We start from the raw sequence: 16,318 nt of genomic DNA on the forward strand, positions 1-16,318 counted from the left end.
CATATGGAACAAGGAATATTTCTAATAGACATGTATGGCCTGTCAAAAGAAGGACGTTTACCGTGCCATCATCTGGCCATCATTTCTAAATGCATTCTACCACCAGAGCCTACTTTGGCAGAAGTTTTGCTGCAGAATGACTGTCTCACACTGCCTAGAGACACGGTAGAATATTTAAATGTAGTGCAAAACAAATGGTAACCTGAAAAGAAATAAGGTGTTATTTTAAGTTCTTGTCTGAACACTTGTATAGGACCTGCTGTGATTTTTTTTTCTAGTTTTGTTATTTAATTGTATTTTCTTGAGAATAGTTAAATGTAGTTCCTGCTGTAACTTGTGACTTTACTGTCAGTTTAAGCAGATCCAAAGTTGGGTAGAGGCTTCATTGCATTTTGTTCTAGTAGATGGGTGTATCTGCATGTTCATGCAGCATTAGTGACTGGGAAAAGGTGACAGTAAGATAGGACCAGTCATTGTGACAGTTAGAAGCAGCTTGCTTAATAAAATGCTAAAAGCGTGTTTATGCTTAGTGCATTTGAGAGTGCCTCTTTGAATTTTGAGAAAAAAAATACCTCCTGCTTTTAAAAAGCAACTGTGCTCAAGAAAAGATGACTTTCTAGAGTCTTTGTATATAAAAAGGATTGTCTCAAAGCAAAACCCAAGTCCCTCCACAGTTGGTTGTGATGTTCCTGTACTTCGCCTTCCTGTGTGGGTGGTGAACATTGAGCTCACTGCAGAAGTACTGTTATACTCTGTTGCTGCAACTTTTGCAGGTGTGAGGAAAGTTATACAGAGAGCACCCGTTTGCATCCTGTGTTCTGGAAGGGGCAGACATCTCCTCTAAGAGGAACTGAGCAGTGCTCAGAGGTGAAGATACCTGATGCTCCCAGGTTGGGTAGAGAAGGGAAATCTGACATCTTGTCGGCAGTATTATGGAGGATCTGGGATTTTGGTTGTGGGACAGAGCAAGCTTTAGAAGTGACAGGAGAAAGGTGAGTTTCTTAGAGCAGGTGTCTGTGGCACCTCTGTGAACCATTTCAGATTGGAAGGACTGGAGAGAAAGATTTGCCCTGCAGTGACACAATGGAAACATTAATTTTCAAGCTTTTTTATTAATTCTAGCTCTCCAACAGTTCAGACTTGTTGTGATTTAAAGAACAATTCTATCCTCCCATTCCAGTAACATTTGCATTTATAAATCTGGATTCTGTGTGTGCTTATCAAACAGAAAAATATCTACCTAAACCCAATTGCTAGTTTGGGGTCCTTGTGGACAGGATGAAAAAGAGCTAGCTGCTCTTAACACCTTACCTCTTCCTGGTTTTGTTTGGTTTAGCTTTATAGAGATAACTGGGTGTTAGTCCTGCAAGTGGGTAAGTTATAACAGATGTGGGACAGGCTGGCTCCCTCCCTTGAATGAACTCCTGCTTGTTCAGGTGTACATGAGCAGTACTGAGATCTACTGGAGTGTGCTCAAAAGCAAAGCATCTGTTGCATTCTTAAAGTGCTTTTCTTCTGGAAGAGCAGATCTGAGAACCAGAATTTATGAATAATTCTGACTTCTGCTATTGACTGGATTTAATCTGCATTAACACTTTCCAGAGTAGCTATATGTATTCCTCTGGGTTGTTTGTCACTCTGAGGCTGATTTGAAAATATGTCTCCAAATTTCAAGCTTTCAGATGTTAGTGCTGAAACATTTACCTCTCTACTGAGGTAATTATAATTTGTATTTGTGGCCCTAGGTGATTGTAGTCCTCACCTTTTGCTTACTTAAGCCCTGTTAGAAATTGCTTCCTTTCCTGGAGTGGGATGATGGAAGTAAAGTACTTTATCTGCATTCTTCCATACCCCTAATATTTGGGAAATGCTGGACTGATATAGTGTCAGGTGCTGTAGCTGTGTAAGTGTTTACTGAAAAATCTGTGAGTGCAGCCATAGGTAGAGTTGGTGTCAGACATGTAAACATCATGATCCAGCCCTGGAAGGAGAGCCCCAGAGCTCTGCATCAGGGAGGACACACAGAGCAGCCACATGTCCAGGATCAGCTCCCTCCAGGACAGGGACAACAATCTGTTACCCCAACAGAATAAGTTTACTAAAGAAGCATCGGATAGATGTGGTTCTATAAAAAAGTCTCTCCCATAACTTTTAATGCAGGAGTGGGGTATCTGTTCTAAGACTGAATTAAGGACATAGCATGACTAAAAAGCAAAACAGGAGAAAAAATAGTGGACAAAGTATTGCCTCCTTCAGAGGCACAGCTTTAGGAACCACCTGTTTCTTACATGAAGCACTGAGGCTTTGCGGGTAATGCTGAGTTTGGAACAAGCATCACCTTCATGCCTGTATTTTGCCTTTTCTCCCCTGTAGGCAAACTTTATGCAGATGCCCTTTTGTCTACTGCTATACAAGGTTGTGCTGACTGGCCAGATACTTTTGGAACTATGATTGGAATGTGCTCGTGAAGATGTGGAAACCTAATCAGTAATGAAAATAGTCACTGAGTGTAAATCTGTGTTCTGTCAGAAAAGCTTGTTGACGCTGTGGAGTTCCACTCTTGCCCCGTGCCACTCAGCTGTTGTACCAGGCCAGTTGTTCTGTGAGGCTGTTTTGTGAATTATCTTTTGAGAAGCCTGTCGCTTATCCCTTGGCAGTGCTGTTATTACCAGAAGAAAGTGCATGTGTACAAAGAGCAAAGTAGACTCAAATTACCTTCCACGGTTTTATTTCACTCATCCTTGATTGGAAAGTAGCCTTTGTTTCATGTATGTGGCAAGTGAACTACATAACATTAATGAAACAGAGGTCCTAAATCCTGCTTAGAATCGTCATTGGCAGCTATTAGTTTATTTTCAAGAGTATTTTTTATTTGGAGCTTAGTCATAATTTACCTAAGTATGTAGTAGTAGTTCTCTTGTTAGCTATAGAGGTGGTTGGAAGGGCTTGGGATGCTCCAAGATTTCATCCCAGCTTCATAGCATTCCTCATTGTCTTGAAACTGTGCTAGGCTTTGTATCTGTAGTGAAAGAACTAAAAATAGAGCAGCACTAAATTGACATTTCACTCCTTGTGTGGATGGAATGGGAAATGAGGAGCTCTTTGTCACCAAGTGCAATGGGTAATTCCAAGTACTGGCTACCATGTGTAAACAGCTGTGTCTTTCCTGCAGACCCTGACAAGAGATTTCAGACCATATTTCTTTAAAAAGGTCATTGAGAAATACAACCCCCAGGACGCACCGCACACTTAAGTGTTTTAATGTCTTTCACAGAGGGCTGACATCGGAGATTTCCCCTCCCTTACTGCGCTCACAATCGCCGGCCTGAGGCGCATTGAGGAATCGCCTGTCCGCCGTGCAGGAACCGTGCGTGGACGAGCCCTCGTTCACTGCGCACCCGCGGCAGCTCCGCGCCCCCGGCGCAGCGCGGGGGGACAGTGCAGGGCCGAGCCCGGGGACAGCGCGGGGGCGTTGGCTCCGCGCCCGCTCCCTGCAGCCCGCGGGCCGTGCGGGACAGAGGCCACCGCCTCGCTGGCCCTGCAGGACGGAGGCCGCCTCGCTGGCCGTGCGTGGGGGCGGCCCGGGACGGCCGGGACTGCCGCCCTCGGGGCGCCGCCCTCCGGGTGCTTTAGCCGATGGCACTCGAGGGTCACCGTGCGCCTCCCCTCGGTGCTGGCACCAGGCTCAGGGCGAGACCGAGGTATGGCACGGCTTGTGCTGCAGGCACCCCATGGTGTGTTCCACCGTGCTTGTCCTGAGAGCTCTCGCGTCTCGGCACTGCCGGGTAGGTGACACACAGAGCCGCGGGCAGGGACGGCGGGAGGGACCCGGCCGCCACCGCCGCCCACCCGCGCCCCGCAGGGACTTGGTGGCAGGGCTTGCAGCTGGCCTTGCTCGGGCAGGTGTTTCCGGACTTAAAGGGAGCCCTTAATACTGTACACCCATGCAAAATGCAAGCTAAAAGAAAGGGCGCCGACTGTACCGTAGAGTAAGAGTTGTAATTTTAAACGGGGAGAGGCCTACGTAAGATGGTCAGTTCTGTGGGCTTGCAGTGTATTTTGACCATGTTGGTTAAATGGTTAACAAGGGACTGATGTGCTGCAGAGGGAAGGTGACGTATCATCCTTTCGGGATATTTCCAAACGAGGGAGTCGTGTGACCCACTTCAGCACCGCAGTTTCCTCTGACTCTTACTTTGTCACTCTCGGGTGACAACTGGGCCAGCCAGAGCGGACGGCCGAGCCGGGGCACCATTTCCAGCCGCTGCTGCGTGGAGCGCCTCGGTGTGCTGTTCCTCTGCACCGAGCCCATCCGCGTCTGCCCGCCTCAGCCAGCCCGTCACCTTTCCTGTGGGAAGGAATAGGAAGAGAAGAGCCTTTTCCTTAATGCAGAAATAGGTTATGGGATAGTTTTTGTCCCAGAATTTATTTTCTCCTGAAAAGGAAAGTGCGTGCCCAAAGCAGCTGTAGCGCTGACCTCCCTTCCCTGTGTGCGAGGTCCCTGTTGCATGTCGGTAGGGGAAGGGAGAGGTGGCAAGACCTGGCTTGGCTCTGCGGCCTTGCAGGCTTTGGCTCTGCGGCCATACGGGCTCTGGCTCTGCGGCCATGCGGGCTCTGGCTCTGCGGCCATGCGGGCTCTGGCTCTGCGGCCATGCGGGCTCTGGCTCTGCGGCCATGCGGGCTCTGGCTCTGCGGCCATGCGGGCTTTGGCTCTGCGGCCATGCGGGCTTTGGCTCTGCGGCCATGCGGGCTCTGGCTCTGCGGCCATGCGGGCTCTGGCTCTGCGGCCATGCGGGCTTTGGCTCTGCGGCCATGCGGGCTTTGGCTCTGCGGCCATGCGGGCTTTGGCTCTGCGGCCATGCGGGCTCTGGCTCTGCGGCCATGCGGGCTTTGGCTCTGCGGCCATGCGGGCTTTGGCTCTGCGGCCATGCGGGCTTTGGCTCTGCAGACGGGACCCGGGAGGCCGGCGGCGGCTCTGGGGCTGGGGAAGGCCTGTGCGTGCCTGCGGTCGGAGTGGGGCTGCACGCAGGTCCTTCCCTACAGAAAAGTTTTGTCAGCACATGGACTGGTATCTGGCTTTACATTCCTTCTCAGAGTTCTCGAGACTTTCAAAAGGGAGGTCTCCCTTGTGGATTTATGTCAGTGATTTTGGGTTTTAAACTATTCATGCATGAAAAATGACTTAGGAGCTGTATACTCCCATGTATGAATAATGACTACATGGGAGCACAGATTACAGCAGTTTTGCACTGAGACTGCTGCAGTTTACATGCTCTCTTTGGGAACATTATGAAATGTTTTTAAATGCTGGTTCATGTTAATGCATTGATTTCAGTCAGTCTCTTTTTGTCCCTTTTGGATTTGTTCAACTTAACAGCTAGCTTGTTTCATGTTTGCTCTAAAATATGCTTAGCAAATTAGGCAAATAAAAAAATGCATGCAAAAATATGGTGCTATGCACATGTATCAGGTTTTTTATTTATTAATAGACTTCAATTTTCATATGATAGTCTGGTTCTTTTTTTTTTAACTTTAGCTCAATGGATAGTTTATGCCAATTATACGTAGTTTAACAGCTTTGAAATCTGTTTTTGCTTTTCTAATGCATGAAGACATTGATTCTGTTTCAGGTTTTAATTAAACTCTACACTGACTTTAAATTCTATTGTCCTTTTCATTTAAATAGGATTTTTGTTAGATCTTTAACAAGACCTCAGTGGGGTAATAAATCTAAGCAATTGTCCTTATTAGGAGTAGATTATCCTCAAGAGATGGAAAGTCACAGAAGTAACTAAAACCATTTGCAGAGACTGAACTAAGGCTTTTTCTTCCTAAACATTAAACAGACTTGAAAATTACTTGCTTGGGCACTCAAATTAAATTAAATGATATTTTGTTTATTTTTCACATTTTCAGTGTAGGCTATTTGCATTTACTTAAAATTCACATTTCATTGAGTAGGATTCACTCCTGAATAAGGATCCTTACTTTCTGTATACAAGCTGTAATTGAAACTCAATATATCCTGCCACTTCTTTTGTTATTAACCCTTGCAGTGCTTCTAATGTATAGGACCTGCTGACACAGTGAGTGTGTATTCTTAGCTCATAGTTTTTGCCATAGAGATGAGTCTTGGCTGAAGAATTGGTCTTGTGTTTGTCCCACACCCCAGCCAAGGAAAACTGTGGAGTATTCAGGAGTGTGGAGCTTGTGCAAAGATTTCACATGCTGGATTAAAACCACAGGTTCTTGGTGAAAACTTGTCACACACCCAGAAGTTCTGTCTAGGTTTGACCTTATTGTGTTTACATACTGCTAGGAGGTGAAAGGGGATATAACTCTAATGGTTCTCTTTTTTTCAGCTGTTGGCTTCATTCGATGGTATTCTCTGTTCTGAGGTGCTCCAGGTTTGCTTTGTTCCTGGCTTTAGTCATCGGTTGACTTCTGATGGGACAAGGCCTCCTTTATATACAGTCAGATCCTGAATCTCTCCCCAGTGTTTAATTCCCAACTTCATTATACACATTGTGGTGCAGTTTCTTTAAGCATTCTGTTGTGTGGAAGCTCCGTTTTGGAGGACACTCATTTCTAGGACTTAGTTCTAAACCAGCGGGCAAAGGCAGGGATGTCGTTCCGGGACATTCTCCCAGTGAGCCCTGCCGAGACAGCGGCTTTTCCCCGCTGGCCGCAGTCGCTGCACTGGCCAAGCCACTGCCGTCCGCGGGGGCCACGGCTGCAGGAAGTGGGGCTGAGGGGACACGGCTGAGCGGCCGCGGCCGCAGGAAGCGGGGCTGAAGGGACCGGCCTCAGGGACGCGGCCGCAGGAAGCGGGGCTGAGGGGACACGGCTGAGCGGCCGCGGCCGCAGGAAGCGGGGCTGAAGGGACCGGCCTCAGGGACGCGGCCGCAGGAAGCGGGGCTGAAGGGACCGGCCTCAGGGACGCGGCCGCAGGAAGCGGGGCTGAAGGGACCGGCCGCAGGGACGCGGCCGCAGGAAGCGGGGCTGAAGGGACCGGCCGCAGGGACGCGGCCGCAGGAAGCGGGGCTGAAGGGACCGGCCTCAGGGACGCGGCCGCAGGAAGCGGGGCTGCGGGGACACGGCCGCACGTGACGCGCCCACGTCCGCCTCCGCCGGGAAGGAGCCCGCAGCTCTGCACGGCTGATGAGGACCAGCCCCTCTTGGTTGTTGCAGCTCTCCCGGCTCTCAGCCAGCAGGTATTTAATTTCTGGAGCCCTCCTGTCCGTGGGCTCCTCTGCCCCTGTCCTGCAGGCCGGCGTCTCTGCACAGCCAGGTCCTGTCAGCCTCCAGGCTGCTGCTCCCCTCATGGCATCTGCTGTGTTTCTCTACTAAGAAACTTCACCTCAAACCTTCTCGTCTTCTAAGTGATACTCTAGTGATACTTTGGGGCAGAACGAATTATGTTAGAGGAACACAGCTCATAAATATTAATTTCTAATTAGACTCTATTTGCTGCATATTCTAGGCAGCATTACAGGTTTTGAGCCTTCATCTGCCGCTTTCCATATCACTCAAATAGGAGAGATTTTGGCATGGTAAATCACAGAGGAAGGTGGAAAATCTGATGCAAAGTGAGATAATGTAGTTCTTCATTATTATGGCTCTTGTGTGCCCTGATAGAAAACTTTAAAACATGAAAGGTGCTGACAGCAGGTAAGTCACCTAGTTCCTGCTCTGCTTTAGGTATAAAGCATGGGGAAAGTGGAGGAAAGGAATGCACACTCTGGTTTTTAGGCTCAGATTGCAACTCACCCTTCCCTCTAAAGCAGTGCACTGGAGGAAGTGTAGCAAACCTACAACTTGTTTAATATAACTCGTGCACAAGATTATGAGTTCTAAGAGTGCTCAGCCTTTGGGACAGAGTCTGGGGAATTCAGATGTTCTTCATCCTGTCTTGCATAGCAATTAGATCTGATTTAGGCAATGCTATACCTCGGACAAATTCCACAGGGCATAGTTTTGCTCTTATCAGGATGTGGGATTTTCCCTCTGTTTTCCCCAGCAGCAGGGCCAGGAGTTTGTGGCTCTGCAGGGTAAGATTGAGAGGGCCTAGCTCTGTCCCTTACTATGAGATTTGTCTTGTCTCCCTCTCCACCCCTGTTTCCGGGGATGTATGCTGTAGTCAGAGGCAAGTGCTGTGACTCTGCCTGCAGTATGACAGTGATGTGAACATAAGAAATGCAAGGCTAGCTAAATGGACTTCCATTGCTTGCTGATGTGCAGTGAAAAGAATCCTGTCTTGCCTTGCACTCTGCAGCAATGTGTGTTGCTTTCCAGTGCCAAGTACATACCACAGCATCAGATGTGGGGAGGTGCTGTTTGCACGTGTGCCATGCGGTGAGCTAGCAGCATTCCCCCTGTTCCAGCAGCCTCCCTGGAGGGCAGCAGGCTGCTTAAAAGGTCAGCGGGGTACCTGTGCATCACGGGCGTGAAAAGCTGCCCTCTTTAGGCCCTGAGGCAACAACCCTGCTTTCACTTTGTGAAGCCGAGCAGAAAAGCTGCGGTCCAACAGTGGCAGGTATCCCTGAGCACAAGACAAGGCAGCATGAACATGTAAGAAATCCAGTTTGCTTCTCAATGTGAGTAGATGAGGTTTGGGTGGGAAAGTAATGGGAATGCTAAATGTTTGCTGCTAACATTTACAAAAATGACAGCAAATCCCGTCTGTATTAATGTTTAGCTTTTGAGATGCAGTGGAATTTTACTTTGTTAAAGAAGGTTAAGGAAACCTAGAAGTAGCTCTTTAATCTTCAACTGGAAAATACAATTTTGAAATCCATTCTCTTAGGAGTGGAATAATCAGAGTGATAATGGGTGTTAAACCTACTCTGAATGTTATTTAAAGGATTTCTCAGATGGAAACAAAAGTTGATAGGATGGTGTCAGGCTCAAATGAACATCACCTTTACTTACACAGCTGTCCACATGAAGGAGAGAGGTTGATCAGCATGTATTTTCTGGTTATGTGATTGTTTAGGAATTATCAAATGTCATTATGTGTTTCTTAAATACTTCCATTTGCTCTTTGTTCCAACAAAAGGCTGTTGGAACTGTATCCATGTGTTTTTACAAGCTCTATGCATGAGGACTTCACCACAAAGGGTTTCCAGTGTTTCCAGACTCCAGCATCTGCAGGAGTCTTCAGCATTGAGGAGAAAAAAATTGTTAGTCTTTCCCCTCCTACTGCTGACCTGTTCCTCTTGGCACATTTTTGATCTCCCTTGGTCAGTCTGTGCCTGATACCATGTATACGTGTCTTGTTCCCCACACTGTAATGCTCCCCTGTTTTTCCCAAATGTTGTTACATTTCCTTTGTCCTTCCTCTATTTTTCTTTTCTCTTTCCCATTTGTAATGCATCAGCTGTCTCTGTTGTTTTTCACTTCTAATTTAATACCACCAGTGAATTTGTGTCTCTCTGCAGATCATTAAAAAGGTGCTATGTGGGATTACTTGTAGAAGAAAACACTGCATTCCCAGGACAGGTTACAAAGTGGTGTGTGTCAATACTCTGTTTTGGAACTCTTAGCTTTGTTTAGTTCTTTAGCAGATGCAAAGTGATCTCTGGATCTCTTGTTTGCCACTCTAGCATGAGAATACAAGGAACAAATTCAAGAGCTGCAGGACTTGAACGATCTGTGCAGCCCTAGGAAAAGGGCAGTTTCCTGTGTAAAGCAGAGCAAAAAATCAAATTAGCAAAATCCCCGTCCAGCCACAAAACTAATCTGTCCTCAGCCCATGGGCACATTACAGGAGTCCTTTCCTCCTTCCTGCCCTCTGTACAGGCTGTTTCAGCCCACCATTGTGATCAGTGGCTGGGGAGCTGGCGGGAATGGATGTGTGCCTGAAATACCAAGTACTAAAGGGCCACCTGTGCTGAGAGAGGAGTTCTGCTCCCCTGGGAAGCCAGGAGTCATGTGATTGCTTTAATCCAGCTCAAATCTCTGTGGCTGATGCAGCCAAAAGGAGCATTTGTTTTCTGTGGTGGGTGGCAGAGTTGGATGAGGGAACAAATCCGACTGTGGGCTGCGTTGCCTCATGAGGCCAACCTGAATGCTGGTATTGACTCAAAGGAGGGAGTTTTGGGGGCAGGAAGCGAAGATGAGCAATGTCACCACATGGTCAGTGGAGAGAGAGGCTCTTGGAGCCTGAGTCTCTCCCGGTGCCTGGTTTTAGGATGTGGATGGCACTGCTGTGCCTGTGAGGTCTGTACGTGTCAGCCGATGCCCAGGGTCAATCCCTGCCCAGGTGTTACAGCAGCGTTGGACTGACCTATCCCTTCATTTTGCTTGTGCTCCCTGCTGGAGTGTTTCACTAGGAAAACTCACGTTCTCAGCCCTGTGAGGGAGGACAAGATGGGCTCATAGTTGAGCTCTGACTGGGTTAAAGGATGGCCTCGGGCAGCAGCAGGGTTTCTGAAGGCCCCTGTGGTCTGCATCTCCTGGCACAGACTCCCTGCTGCCCTTGGACCTCCTGCAGTGCAGGAGCCTGCCAGCATTGCCCGGGTGGTAGTTTTAACTCTTTGTTACCTAAAATTCAGACAGTTTCAAAGTAAATAAACCACTAGCCCATACAGTCACATCTTTCATGTTGCCCCTGCCACCAGTGTTAATAATGTGCATAATTTCCCAAGCACAGACTGGGAGTTGGGGAGTGTGAGGTGTGCCTTAAGGGGCTGGTAGCAGCAGTGAGTGTTTGAAGCTGGATAATACCCACTGGTTTGCATGAACTTGCTGTCAGGGAACTGTTTAGATAGTGCTTAGCATTGCTCAGTGGCAGGACTGTAAACTGAAGTAAATAGCTTGGTCCTGATTACATTTTCTAGAGGGGATGATTCAGAAGAAAATTGAGTTAAAAATTAGCTGAGAAATGAGCTGAAAGTTTTTTTACCAACCACGCAGGACTTTGAAACATCTGACATTAACAAAATAACCTATTTGAAGCAATAGTAAACTGCCATCTGCTGGTAGAAAAGTAATGCACATAATGAACATGCAGACTTAGGAAGTGATAATTCTTTTGTGTTTGACATGCTGCAGTCAAATATGTACATGACATGGAAGCTGCATATATTTATTTAACGGGTGGTTTTCATCTCTATTTGCATTTTCATATAGAATATGCTAAACAGATGCCTATAATATAACTAACTTTAACGACAAGCACAGAAAACAAGACAATAAGAATAAAGAATGAGGACTAATAAAAGCAGATGAGCGATCAGGATGATGACAGGCTCCAAATGTGTCCTATTTACATTGCTAATAATGAATCACAAGCACTTCCTTCTATTGTTTCCCCCTGTCTTAGACCCTCCTGTATGACCAGAATTGTAGCACTGAGAAACATTTCCTGGCATCTTCATTGTGATTTGTATGTGTATGTGGTTCCTTACACAAGCGTGTAAAAAGGAGCTGGGGCTTTAATTGTTCCTGATTTAAGTAGGTCATCTTCTCCAATACACAAATCTCCTGTCTTCTGGTAAGCCAGGTCAGCTGTTGAAAAGGATATGGAAAATACTTACTACACAAATATGACCAGAGAAGATGATTTCACAAAGGACCACTCCCAAATTATATGGCATTACAGAGCCAGTTTCCATAAATCACCAGCATGATGAGTACACTGCAGGGGAGAGACTATCAGATTTCATGTTTGTATAGTGTGTACCAAGTGGGTGTGCTGAGCATGACTGTGTCCCTAAGGTGCTGCCGCACTATAAATAGCGGTGTTAACGTGAATTACCTCCAGTGCAAACATCAGGCCACTTGCCCTTTTCATATGCATGCAGTTTTGTTTTATGATCAGGATTATTCCAAACACAGCCTATTGTTTTAGCAAACTGATCTTCTCATAGGAAATATTTTAAATGGGCAAAGAAAAAATAGGTCAGTTCTTCCTTTGAAATCAGTGAGAAGTGTGTATTTGTAATATTTCCCAGGCTTGTTTCCTTGGAACAGGTTTGGCAGGTATGAGAGGAAGTTAAAGATTTATTTTTGGTGCTATGTACCAGATGTCATACCTGCTCTTCTGAGACAGGTGCTTTTATCTCCAGCAGTACCTGCTCTAGTAGCAATGAAAAAGTGACTTGAATCGCATTAAAGCATGTAGTGTGCACTGTTCTTGTGCCACTAAAGGAAGGAGAAGGCTTGTTTGGGAGACTCCAGGCAGAGTCCTTATGCGTCATTATAAAGCAAACATGTTTGCATCCCTCTCAGCAGTGTTTTTGCCTCCTTGAAGATGTGGTGAATTAATATACCCAACTCCAGGGCTTGTGACACTGAAGGGCTACAAAGATGTCCAGTTTGAAGTGCTGTTATATTTATGAGATCTCCACATTTATGGCTCATTTTGTAGCATCCAGGTGGTTCTTTCTAAAGGACTATTTCTGGGGAATTTCTGTGTGCTGTGCACACTCCACTCACATTGGCCTTAATCAAATGCTGTTCAGTGTCTCGCCTGGAAAGAGCCCTGCTTGGTGGCAGAGTAACATTAATACTGTAGGGCCAAATCCTCAGCTCAGGTAAACACCACAGCTTTTTCTGACTTGTAATCTGTGGAGGATTTAGCCTTGGTGCATGGTCACAGAGGCAGACACCCTGCTCTGGGTCCTTTTTACTGGAATGCTCCAATAGCAACACAGCGTGATCAGATGGCAACAGCCAGGGGAACAGTGGTGCCCATGGATACCTGCTAGCAGGTGGGAGCTGAAGTCCACAGTTACCATCAAAGACACCACTGTCCTCTGCTTTGCTCTGGAGTCTCCCTGCCAACCGGACTCTGCCTTCCAGCTGAAGAGTGACTGATGGTTGAAACAGCAAGCCCAGTTTATTTCAGGTATGCCAGTGACCCACATGACCCATAGGAAGGATAAGGTAAAGGCAATCAAAGCAGCATGTTCCTGTCGCCTCTAAGGGCTGTAAAAATGGAAACATGGGAAACAAGCTCATAGATAGATGAAATGAGGATGAGGGTTCACTGTTACCTGCTATAGGCTAAATCAGGAGTTGAGTGAGACTGACACTTCAGCCAGCAAGAGAAAGGAGGAATGATGAAAACTATGAAAAGATAAAGCTGGTGTTTCCTTCATGTTATGCTAGAATCACACTGTTCAAAAAGGCTCCCGAACCACAGAGAGCTGGGGCAGGCAAGGGTGAAGAGGTGGGTTGTGGTGATGGAAGGGTATTGTCATTACATAAATTGGAGGATTTCAAGTCTGTTTAACTGTTTGGTGCCATATCCTGTTAGTCTTTTCTGAGCTTACTTTGCAGTGGAATGGGGGAAGCTGTGCTGATTGCCCAACTGGTTGTTTGTTTCTTTTCTCTGTGTTTCCAGCAAATTAAGCACTGTGTCCTGCCTGGGCTATGTTCAAAGTTTGGCAAAGGGCTTTTGAAGGGTTTGCCCAGCACTTAATCCTGCTTCCTTTTACTATGGCTTCTGTACCAAAATGCAGTGATCAGACTGAGTAACAATAAAGCTACTGGTGATTTACCAAGGAGCAGGAAAACCCTTAGTTAGGGGGAAGTTTATAGCAAAGTGTAGTTCTCAAGATGAATTGAGGTCCTTGTCTTTACAAGGATTACTGCATGGTGGATGCAGAAATGATAACCTAGCAGTTAGTGCTGTTCAGAAAGCAATAAAACACTCACTTCAAAAATCAAGAAGCATGAAGTAGGTACTATTTTACTGGGGCAAGAAGGGGGAACACTAGGAGAATCATGAAATGGCTGCATGTTGTTAATTTCTGTGGATATAGTGACATTAGGAGACCTCTGGTATATATTTGAAACAAGCAATGAAATAAGGCTCATGTGCTATATGCTTGTCAAAACCAGGCAGGGGGATCAGCTAATTTGCTTATCAGTCAGGCAGTGTACGTGGAGATGCTCTGCTTTCACACTGTCTGCTGATTGGAATTGGGCCCATGAAGAAGCCAGGTGATTAATCTGCAGGGCTTTATTTTTTCTGAACTGTTAATGTCCTCTGTTTCAGAGCAACAGCCCATGGCTCATTAAGCAGGCAAGATTTGATTGCAAGTGTGAAGGGCAGCACACAAAGATTCTCCACACATCTCTTGTTTGAGCCTTAGAAGGTAGGAAAATGAAATATTGGAGAAGTTTGTCCTGTGCTGGGGCAGAACCAATGCTTCATGAAGAGCAGTGGTACTGTTAGAAATTTGAGTCAACCAGGATAAAATTTAAAGCCACAATGCTCTTGTAAGGTGGTAGCAGACACTTGGTACTAGCCCAGAAACACAAAGCTGCCACTGCAGCTGACCTGCTGTGAGAATCATGCCCTTCTTAAATCTGTTGCTCCATTTCTTTGGGGATGCCACCTCGCTCTTGCTGTGTTCTTTCCACCCATACTGTTGTGTACTCTGGCATCTAATGCTGAGAAAGCAAATGGGGCTGCTGAGTCCAACTGCCTCAACAGAAATGCAACAGGGGAATTGAATACTCAGTCTGAAAGATTTTGCAATATTAGAAGAATCTTAAGGGGATTATTTTGAGATTATTAGCCACCATTTATAGTCTGTGTTGTACCTGTTTGTAAAATTAATTTCATCAGCTGAAATATTTGAAAACATGTTGACTTAGGAAAAGTATTTTTCTGACAGGCATGGTGTTATGTGAGCATTCGTTTATTAACCCTAGTAACTTCCTTGAGAAATAGGGAAGTATTTCAACATTGTTTTTACAGACTGGGATACGTAAGGCTCAGATGTATAGATTTAGATCTATATGTTCTAGTGTCTGCTAACTAGCATTTGGCCCTGCTTACTTCCACTCAAGTCTTTCCTCACCTGAACTCCTGGTCATGGAGCAGCTGTGTTCTCTGCAGCTCCTGACACCTCTCTGGTTGCAGCCTGTGAGCAAGTCTGTGCTGGAGGAACGTTAGCAGTGAGGATGGGTTATTGTGGGAAAGGAAGAAAAGTGAATTACTGTCTTGCTTCAGGCTCTAAGAATGATGTACCAAGCTCCCATTTTGAACATGGGAACCAGGGAAGGAGAATGGCTGCACAGGAGGGAGCAGACTGAGGCTCTGTGCTTCCATTCCCAGACATCCAGGTCAGACAAGTGAAGACAATGAACCAACATTGGGAATACAGACAAAATCGTGGACCCTGTAATAATTTACTGGCTCCAGGAACAGGAGAATGTTGTAAACTGTAATTATGACAGATGACAAGGTCATTGGAAACAGGAGTACCCAGGATACTGGGTACAAAAACAAGGATACTGGGAACAAAACAAGTCTCCCAAAAAGATTTCTCAGTCCTATGGTGCAATATTTCCATGCTCAATGGGCTGCTCTAAATTTAACTGTTATTAGATATTTACCAATGATCTGGACTTAAACTGTGCTGTGGAATGCAGTGACAATGGGGAAGGATTGAGAATACTTGTTAGAAGGGGCAGCAAGAAAGTTTCAAGGGTCTCTGACTTTGCTTTCTTCTGAACCTCTTTTGGTTTTGGTTTGGGTTTTTTTTTCCCCTTTATTTTTCTCATCTTTTTTGTTATAAAGTTCTACTATAAACAATTAGAGGAAATTTAGCAATAATGTTGTCTGTGGAGGCTAGGAAGGTAAGAATACATCCTACATCATTGTTTTTCTTTGTTTGTCTTTTTTATCTTGTTTATCTTTGATCAGCTGCAGATGAAATAACCAGCTAACTGATTTCCCCTACAGGGCTGCCACTCTTGCTGATGAAACTGTGCTGACATGGGAGTGTGCTCTGTAGCAGTCTAGCAGTATCCATTTCTTATTCCAATACACTGACAGGTCATTCAGGGAGACAAAAAACGCTATTCTAAAGTGGAAAAGTAACTGCAATTTCAATTTTGTTTTGATTTGAAATTTTCCAGCTACCTATCAAGACCAAATCCTTGAACTATTTACTTAGAGTAACTGAAATACCCCTATTTGAAATAGTGGATATGCAAGATTTAGCCATTAAAGAGTTGGGGTAAAATTAAAATCCCCTTCAATAATAACTAAAGTCGGAGAAAATCTTTCAAGAAAATTAAACACTTGATCAAAAAGAGAGAAGGGTTATTGTTGAGAGCATAAAGATTAACAGGAGAGTTGTCTCAGAGAATAACCATCAATGATAAGTAGCAGGCAGTTAATAATATCCCCTCAGGGATCTTCTTTAACTCATGTAGGTTTTTTGGACAAATACAATATTACATTTTTTATAGTTAAGGTGTGAGGGAGCTTCATGTCATTCTAGAGCAGCAATAAAGCTTCAGTGGAATAAGGACAGCTGAATGGTAGGGAAGGGGTGACCCAGAAGTCGAT

The 16,318-nt window shown here is 45.7% G+C and overlaps 1 protein-coding gene across 2 annotated transcripts in view; it reads left to right on the plus strand.

Annotated features, from left to right (window-relative positions):
- Nucleotides 1-3,767: 3,767 nt before the first annotated feature.
- The window catches only part of ZNF644 (zinc finger protein 644), a 74,632-nt gene continuing 62,081 nt past the window's right edge, over nucleotides 3,768-16,318 (plus strand). The window contains exon 1 of one of the 2 annotated variants that reach the window (XM_036387499.2): nucleotides 3,768-3,785. The gene's annotated coding sequence lies outside the window, so the exon portion shown is untranslated. Of the gene's footprint in view, nucleotides 3,786-7,194; nucleotides 7,215-16,318 lie in introns of those variants that run through there. The other variant, XM_036387497.2, reaches the window with a different exon arrangement.

Source organism: Molothrus ater, chromosome 9 (genome assembly GCF_012460135.2).
Source record: "Molothrus ater isolate BHLD 08-10-18 breed brown headed cowbird chromosome 9, BPBGC_Mater_1.1, whole genome shotgun sequence".
Lineage (NCBI taxonomy): Eukaryota > Metazoa > Chordata > Aves > Passeriformes > Icteridae > Molothrus > Molothrus ater.